Genomic DNA, 9,810 nt, shown 5'->3' on the forward strand with positions numbered 1-9,810 from the left:
TAATGTTTTATCAGGCATCTTCCCGATAAAAAAACATTTTGGGGAAATTGCTAATAAAACTGCCCCTGCTTCAATAGATATAGGGGGTAAGGAGATAAGCGCTCCTACTTCCCCAGGATATGCATTCGCCAAACGAGAAGGAAACGAATGATACAAAGTTGCAAAGAACAACACAGAGTGATGTCGCCAGCTGCTCTTGAGGAAGGAACAGATTCTAGTTGTGTGCAGCTGCAGGATCCAACGTGAGTTTAGCAAGGCACGTGATCAGGCTGTCTGCAGTCACACCTATTCACTGACCTGCGAGTCCAGACTATCTCCAGTGTGGAGCATGACTGGTCCAACTAGATATGCTAGATCCCTGCATGGCACTTAGGGTAATTTGGGGCACGTTGACTTGAATGTGAATTGCCTGCAACAGCAGCTAGTTAGGTTTATAGTGATATAATTAGTCTGGCAGCAGTATGATTTTGTATGGACACGTGGTGGAAGTTAAGAGACGCAGCATAGCACAACATTGGCATGACACAAGATGCCAGTCCACCGGTTGCATTCTCATTCATTCCTGGCTGGCAACCTCATGGGGTGCAACAATCATGTGACTAATCAGATCCTCTCCCCTTTTTATTTCCATTGAATCCTATCAGACTTGTCAGGGAATCTCTGATTTTCAAACTGAGAAACACTTTTAAGAGGTGGTTCACCTTTAAGTTAACTTATGTTATAGAATGGCCAAACTTTTCAATTGGTCTTCATTTTTTTCTTTTTTGTCATTTTTGAATTTTTTTTACCTTCTTCTTCTGACTCTTTCCAGCTTTCAAATGGGGGTCACTGCCCCCCGTTTAAAAAAAAAATCAAATGTTCTGTAAGGCTGCAAATATATTATTTTTGCTACTTTTTATCACTCATCTTTGTATTCTGGTCCACTTCTATTCACATTCCAGTCTGCTGTTCAAATAAATGCTCGGCTACTAGGGTAATCTGGACCCTAGCAACCAGACGGCTGAACATGCAAACTGGAGAGCTGCTGAATAAAAAGCTAAATGACCACAAAATGAAAACCAATTGCAAAACGTCTCAGAATCCTCTCTGCGTCAAAATTCAATTAAAGGTTGAACAACCCCTGCAAATGAGTTCTCTTGTTATTTGTTATGCCTTCTTTCAGTGAGTCATTCATATATCCACCGCATCATACTACATCAACAACAGTGTATCAGCCCATCCCTGTTACATTATACTCTTTCTTATAAGCAAGTGAAACGTCTGTTTAATATAAAGGAAAGAAACATTAACCGCAGTGCCAGGCGGCAACACATCCATCCCATTAGCAAGCAGATCTCCACATTCCTCTCATGGAATGTACCATCATGTCAGTTCCACGTGTCCCAGCTGCAGATCTGCGCCTGTGTTTACATACACACCCCCACTGCTCATCACTGCCAATCGCTCCCCTTCCCAGCTCAATCTGCAATAAATCTATCTATATATCTATACATATATCTAGATAGATAAATGAAACCAATGGGGCAGCACGCTAGGAGATGTGTTTCCCATATCCACGCCCCCATAGAAAGCTTTCCCCCAGGCAAGATTATTCACTCCCAGTACTGGATGAACAAGTCCACCCGCAGCTGCCGATCGCAGCTATTCCCCGTGACATTACGGATCGGTTATAGAGAAGGCGGGCAGACAAGGCGATGACCAGATGAGGTTTACGAGGCGTCAGATTTATGGAAGTATTGGGAAGTTTAAAGGACAACAGCTGCTGTGAAACGTGTTGTTTTGCTGTTGCAGTGGAGCGTCTGTGGGGCTGATTTAGCTCGAGTGACGAGCAGATGCCCCCAGCTGTACAGACTCCGTTTCACTTCAATTAAATGTAATTCTTAAGTGGCACAACTACATTTCCATGGACTTCCTTTGTATAATCAATATCCTTCTCTCACCCCCATCTATCTGCCCCACGCCCCTTCCATTCATCCCTATAATCCGCCACACCCTCCTTCCAGTCACCCCCATTACCTGCCAGTCACCACCATTCAGTCTCACCCCAGTCACTATGCCATTCCCTTGCCCTGCTGCTACTGAACACTCTAATACTCAGCCACCCTACAAGTTATCCCTGCAACATCCTACCCGCCCTCCTTAACAACAGCCTACTTTGCACCGCTTACATTTCCAATAGCCATGCTTTAGCACACACCCTAACTCTCTTCCTATTCCCTTACCTTGTACACCCCATTCACTTTCTCCTTTTATGTGGCACACGCCCCATTCCTTTCATTGCCCCATTTCACGCCCCTTTTACCTATCACACAAACTTGGCACAGCCGCTTACCCTTCTAACCTGGAGATCTACTTGTACTTGCCCCTCTTGTCTTACTTGGCACACCCCCTTGCACTCACCCCTGTTACCTGGCACACCCCCTTCCCTGGTACCCCTCACATGACACCTCCCCTTACCTGGCAGCAGAGAATTATCACTTCCGTGCTTGCTGGCGGCCGCGGTCCTTTTGGCTTCTTATTGCCCCTGGGGGTTTCTCACCCACCCTGCTGCTGACGGCCATAACCCTGCACAGACTCCATGCTTTCTGGTTTGTTTTGTTTATTTCCTTCCTGACGGGTTCCCGGAAAGCGCGTGACTCCCCCTCCCACGTGACTAAGCGTTGGACCAATTAGGCTAGCCTGGTACCCGGGAACGTCCAACCAGAAAGCTGCTGGCAGGGGTGGAAATAAGGAGGAGGGATGGATTGGAAGCTTTATTTCTTTAATAGGTTGAAGGAAAAACGAAACAGAATGTTTCATTTTATATGTGGGCTGTGGGTTTCTGGTTAAAACTTCGCTGCATTCAGGGGCCGCTATTCGACCACATAACATGGGGGACTACGAGGCAGTCAGTGACGTATACGGCCCGCCCACCAGCTGATTATATAAATAACCTGCTTTCAAGCACTCGTTCCCCATATACATGTATGGGACGGGAAGTATGCTGAGCGCTGCAGCTATCACTAGTGAGCTCGGTGCCAGACGATTGCCCTCCTTTCCAGTGTCGGACTGGGACGCCAGGGGCCCACCCAAAAACCTAAGACCAGGGGCCCACTCTCAGTACTATTATTCTACATCTCCTCAATCAACCTCTTTTCTCCTAGTCTGTTTTCTTTACATACTATAATCAATTATTCCATCTATTTAGCCTCTTTGTTCTCATAGAAATAGGGAATGGCCATGAAATAGGCCAAAAGTTTAGCAGCATGAGGGCCAGGGGCGCTCCGCCAATGAGGCGAGCTGAGCCGCTCGCCTCAGGCGGCAGCGCCAGACAGGATTCCAGGGGCGGCAAAAAGCCGCTCCTGCACCTTTAAGAGACGAATTTCCGTTTTTTTTTTAACCGGAAATTCGGCTGCGCTATTGCGAGAGAGCGCAATTGCGCTCTCCGCAATCGTGTTCCTGCCTCCCCTCGCCGACAGGTAAGTCGGTGCGGGGGCGGCATTGCAGCCTTAGGCGGCTCCTTCCCCAGAAATGGCGCTGATGAGGGCCCACTGACACCTGGGCTCACCAGGACTTTTCCTGGTATCCCGGTGGGCCAGTCCGACACGGCTCCTTTTTCTATTGTTTAGATCTTGTACTAGCACGTCTTATAAAACGCTCACACACGCAAGGTTTGCTGGGAGTGGTTCAACTTCAGGGCTGGTTTTAGGGCAAACAGAGAAGACAGAGTATGTTTTTTGCATGTGGGCTCAGGTGCAGCTTTGTCGCGTATTTAGCGCGTTGCGCTAAAAAAAAGACCACGCCCATTATAACGTGGCTCCCACCTTAAGGACACAATCTTCAAAAACAATTTGAAGCGCTGCAATTAGTTTTATTGTGTGAATGACATTTTGGGAGAGGGACCCCTAAATGCCGTGGCAGAATAACCAATAAACATGCCTGTCATGTTACACACAACTTGTCTTTTTATTATTGTTAGTGTTGTGTCCTGCATCTTTCTCTATTATCTTTCACCTCCCCCTCTAGTCCAAGAAGATGCTGTGACCCTTACCCCCCCCCCCCCTCTTAAACTGTTCCCAGTTATAGTTAGCAGCCATTGTAGGTGCTCTTTAATTGACTATACAACCCTGGTTAAGATAATATTCTCTGACCTACTGGTCTGATCTACGTTTGGAGATTTTCATCAGTTTTGCAATAAACTTCAGCAAGATCTGCATGCTTGTGTTGGTCCGGTTGAGTTCAGTCGTCTGTGGAAATCTGCTAATAACAGTGAGTTGTGTCCTGTAAAGGTCCTGGCCCAGATCTAAGGGAACCATCACTAAGGACAGTGGGTTGAAACAGAACAGTCAGAGAATATAATTGCCAGCCAAGTTCAAATTGGACCAGCTTTGTGTTACTTCTGAGCTAGTAAGGAGCAACCAGCCAGCCATCAGCAGCAGTACAGTGTATGTGCATAACACAGAGACTTCCAGCTACATATCTTCACATTACAATGTCCTCTCATCAGGATTTATCAGCATCCAGTGTGAATAATTACATGTACAGATCTGCTTCAGTCAGGGAGAGCTTCTCTACATACCACTGCTCACACAATACTGCTATCCACATTCTGCACAGAGACACAAGTGGGATATATTCTATATTGAACTTTCTGTAATCTGCCTGTCTGCTCAGCACCTGCATCCTCTGCTCTTAGCTGTGTGTCACAAAGACTTTACACTGAAAATCCTGCAACCAATGCATTCATTGCTACAGTATGTCTCAGTCAGGCTCTATGGCTTCTGTTAAAGATACTTCCGAAAATGTGTAGAACCACAGCCCACTGGGGTACAATACAGCTCCACCTTGTCAGAACAAAGTGTCAGATCCAAAAGGAAGATCATACCTACTATTAAATTAAAGGAACATTTTGAAGCTACAAAAGAGCAATTCTCAGATAATCTCACTGAGCTATGGTACAAATCAGTAAACTGCAGGTCTGTGGTTAGTGAACCTGACCAGGAAGTACTGCACCTAGGGGGCGCTCTCAAAGGTCTCAATATTGCCTTTGAAAGTTATCAGAGACTGAGTACTAAATATTCATCTTTCTTAAAGAGCACCAACACAGAGGATTCTCTAGAAGAGTTAAACAGATTCAATTACCTCAATGAGCAAAGAATCAGCCTAGTTCAAGAGACCAAGATGAAGGCTCAAGCAAAAATCACACATCAAGTTGAAGCAACATCTCATGTTTCTGCATCTTCTAGACACACAAAAATATCTTCCAGATCTTCACATTCAAGGTGTTCTGCACTCAGCGAGCAACTACTCAAAGCTCATGCTGATTTAGAAACTGCTGAATAGAGGCTGAATATGCTAGAAATGGAAGCAGAAACTGCTTATCAAAAGGACCAAATGGAGATCTTGCAAAAAGAACGTGACCAAGCAGCAGTGTTGGCTAGACTGAAAGTTTTAGAACATGCTGCTAAAGAGATTGATAGAGACAGTGTCAGTCTGACGGACACAGAGGACTCCATCAAGCGCACCAAGGATTATGTCTTGTGCCAAAATAGCAGGCACTCAGTTGCTTCTGATACAACAGAGCACACAAGCAATTCCTCAAAACAGTCACTTCAAGGCATGACAAAGATACTCCACAGCTCTAATCAACACAATGAGTGTTCTCCTCCTTCTGCTTCAATACCTGTGCTCCAACAAACTATAATTCGAGGTGTTGACATACTACCTGACCCAGTATCACACATGGTCAGTCATCTAACTTCTGACAATGCTGCTGCAGACACATACCCCACTATGATAATGGACTATAAAACTAATCCTAAACTGAATTCCTCTGCATCACCTTACTTCCGTGAGTCATTCAACACTAATATGCCAGACAGGGCTGGCTTTCCTCAGATTGCAGCTCCTTGCCCAAAGCGTAACAGAACTGAAATATAAGACATCGCCACGTTCATGGCTCGCCGTGAATTCACCAGCATCAGTCTTTCAAAGTTTGATGACCGACCAGAAACCTACAGGGGCTGGAAGCGTACATTTGAGGCTGCCATAGCAGATATTGGTATTACAGCCGGACAAGAATTAGACCTACTGATTCAGTGGCTTGGCCCACAGTCTTCAGAATGCATTAGGTCTCTAAAATCCATTTACACTGGCAATGTAGCTGCAGGTCTCACAGCTGCATGGGAATACCTGGAACAGAGCTATGGCTGTCCAGAAGCCATTGAAAGTGCTTTATTTAAAAGACTCCAAAGTTTTCCAAAAATGACCGGAAAAGACAATCAAAAGTTTCAAGACCTGAGTGACCACTTGCTTGAACTTCAATTGGCAAAAACTGATCCTTGCCTGCCAGGTCTCCGCTATCTGGACACCGCTCATGGTGTTAACCCAATAGTAGCAAAGCTGCCATACGGCATTCAAGAAAAGTAGATAACATAAGGTTCAAAATATAAAGAGAAAAACCAAGTGCCTTTCCCACCATTCACATTCTTCTGCGACTTTATCAATAGGATTGCAAGGATGAAGAATGATCCAAGCTTTATATTTTGGGAGTCAAGTTTTCCTAACCCTCCTTCACCAAAGCATACACACACCAATTACAGGGATTATAGAGGTATTTTGTCTGTAAAGAAAACAGATGTTGTTCCTGCCATTACACCTTCCAACAAGGTTTACCAAGTTGAGATAATTGAAAACCCAAATCGACAATGCTCTATCCACAGGATGCCTCATCCTCTCAAAAAGTGTTGTGGCTTCAGAGCAAAACCACTGCAGGAACGCAAGGAACTCTTAAAGAGATTTGGCATCTGTTACAAGTGCTGTGCCTCTGTGGAACATCTTGCCAAGGACTGCACAGCTGTTATTAAATGTTTAGAGTGTAACAGTGACAAACGTGTCAGTCCTTCATCCACAATCCTCTCCAGTAATACCTTCAAACACTTCTGCCCAAGGAAATCATCGTAGGGAGAGCTCAAATCAAACCACAGCTTCTCCTTCAATGTTCACTTCATGTACTGAAGTATGCGGAGAAGGAGTTTATGACAAGTCCTGCGCCAAAATATGCCTAGTTAAGGTATACCCAAAAGGACAGCCTGAAAAGACACTAAAAATATACGCCATTCTCGATGACCAAAGCAACAGGTCACTGGCACGAACCAAGTTCTTTAACTTATTTAACATAAATTGAGAAACATAACCATATACTCTTGGCACCTGTGCAGGTATTTCTGAAGTTACTGGAAGAAGAGCCTATGGCTTTATGATAGCATCTCTAGATGACAAGATAAAGCTTCCTTTGCCTACTCTAGTTGAATGCAACCGTATACCATCCGACAGAGAAGAAATTCCTTCACCCAAAGTTGCCCTCCATCACCCTCACTTAAGGAGTATAGCCAACTGCATACCGGTCTTTGACAAGAATGCTGATATTCGTCTTTTGCTCCGTAGAGATAGCTTGAGAGTTCACAAGGTACACCAGCATCGCAATGGGCCTCATGATGCACCTTATGCCCAATGCCTTGAGCTAGAATGAGTCATTGTAGGAAATGTCTGTAGAGATGGTAAGAAGAAATCCACTAACGTTACTTCTTACAAAACTCATGTATGCTCAAATGGATGCAGTACTTATATTGATCCATGTCCACACCAGTACAGTGTGAAAGAAAGACTCAAGCAACTCAAGAGTTTCAGCACGTCACACAGAGTAGTGTTAATTCTCACCAGTCTCAGGGAGACACTCTCGCTAGCACTGTGTTCAAATCTACCATTGATGACAATAAAATAGTGCTCACAACTGAGGACAACGCATTCCTCAAAACTATGGACAAAGAGTTCCTTCAGGATAAGTCCAACAGCTGGGTAGCCCCTCTACCTTCCTGTACACAAAGGCAACATTTTCCTAATGATAGGCTACACGCAATCTCTAGATTTGTTTTATTGAAACGCACAGGACAGGAAAACTGAAATTAAAGAACATTTCTTTGCCTTCATGCGAAAGGTGTTTGACAACAACCATGCAGAACCTGCACCATCATCAAAGGAAGGTGAAGAATGTTGGTTCCTCTCATCCTTTGGTGTCTACCACCCTCAGAGACCAGGTCAGAGTAGGGCAGCATTTGACCCTAGAGCTCAGTATGAAGGTCTGTCATTGTACAACACTCTTTTCACTGGGCCCACCTTGAAGAACAGCCTCATAGGGCTTCTGCTCAGTTTCAGTAAAAAAGCTTGTGATGATAAGGGCAAACATTCAACATAAGTTTCACAGTTTAATTGTCCGCAAGGATAGCAGGAACTATCTCTAATTCCTGCGGCATCATAGCATAGACCAGAATGATGAGGTGACAGACTACTGCATGAGAGTACATGTTTCTCCTGCTGTTGCTATATACGGGTTAATAAGGACCGCTCAAGAGGGTAAAAGAGAACATGAAACAAAAGCACATCAGACTGTTGAAAGTAGCATCTCAACTCCAGTCACCTTCCAAGGAAACCAGTTGCCTAGAAAGCGGACTTCTAAAGTGGCCAACTGGAACACCCCCTTCTCACGGTAACACATCTTCACTGATCTTATCCTAGTAGGCTTTGTCACCAGATCAACATCTGCCACCAGTCGTAACAGTAAAGCTGGCAGCATCAGACTTCTTCCCGAATAATACCTTTGAATTGATAGACTCAGACATTCTAACCAAACTTAATCCAAATTCTCTTCTTACTCAAGTGGCTGTAATGGTTCCTCGAGGACACTATCATTGCAGCAGACTCTATGGATGTCAATGGAAGCACATCCAGCATCTTTCTAATGTGCTTTTCACTGGAGAAAGGAGTGTTTGCATGTTCTCTACACTCAGAACAAAAGCCTAATCAGCAAGGTATCTTGTTCATCAAAATGAACCACAGGATTTCTTACAAAGACTTTACCCAGTGAAGGTGGGGAGCTACAAAAGATTGTAGAAAAGGTAGCCAAATATGACACTCTCTGGCTTTCTTCAGACTTTCTACAAAACTGGTACTGCTCATACCAAGAGAAGACACCACTTCTCCTGATGCCTTGCACTGTGATGTTTTGAACATTAAGACTGATATAATGGCACAAGATGCCTACAAAGGACACCTGCATTGTTATGCATGTTTTTGTTCTATTTTTCTCGTTACAGGTCCCTGTAAAGGTCCTGGCCCAGATCTAAGGGAACCATCACTAAGGACAGTGGGTTGAAACAGAACAATGCCACTTTGGACATCTGCATGCCACTTCTCCCCCAGGTGGGTTCTCCAAACATCCAGCATTCCTTAAAGGGGAACCCCACAAAAACATAACTTAAAGATTTTTGAAAAGTAAACACAATTTCAAGCAACTTTGCAATACACAACAATTAAAAAATATGCTGACTTTTCACGATTTGGTTCACTAAGCCTAGAGCCCTACTCTCCTGCTGATCTGTCTGATTACTTTGCTGAGCTGGCTGACTACTGTTACTTTGTATCAGCAGCCATCCGTCCTTAGACTGCATCCTCCAAACCCCACAATACGCTGAACGTGATTTCAGTAAGGAACAGAACATCATAGTGCAATGCTTTGTGGGTTATGTAGTTCCTGCATGCTGTCTGTAAGCTGTGGAGTAGTTGTTACAATTTGTAACATCAGTGTTTAGTCCCTCCTTCTCTGCCAGGATTTCGTTGCAGAAAGAAAAGAACTGTTAAACAGCTGGATTTAAGCATAAAAAATGGCATTTATTCATACTTTTTGAAGAAACCGTTAACTACCGGCCTTCCTATGTATTTATCTTTTTTCCCTATTAATAACATTGGGCCACATTCAATTGTAAACATTTATTT

The 9,810-nt window shown here is 44.2% G+C and overlaps 1 protein-coding gene across 2 annotated transcripts in view; it reads right to left on the bottom strand.

Moving 5' to 3' along the window:
• Positions 1-3,098, bottom strand: part of crebrf.L (CREB3 regulatory factor L homeolog) — a 36,690-nt gene extending 33,592 nt beyond the window's left edge. The window contains exon 1 of one of the 2 annotated variants that reach the window (XM_018252178.2): positions 2,458-3,098. The gene's annotated coding sequence lies outside the window, so the exon portion shown is untranslated. The remainder of the gene's footprint in view (positions 1-2,457) is intronic. The other variant, XM_018252180.2, reaches the window with a different exon arrangement.
• Between the last annotated feature and the right edge of the window lie 6,712 nt (positions 3,099-9,810).

Source organism: Xenopus laevis, chromosome 3L (genome assembly GCF_017654675.1).
Source record: "Xenopus laevis strain J_2021 chromosome 3L, Xenopus_laevis_v10.1, whole genome shotgun sequence".
Taxonomy (NCBI): domain Eukaryota; kingdom Metazoa; phylum Chordata; class Amphibia; order Anura; family Pipidae; genus Xenopus; species Xenopus laevis.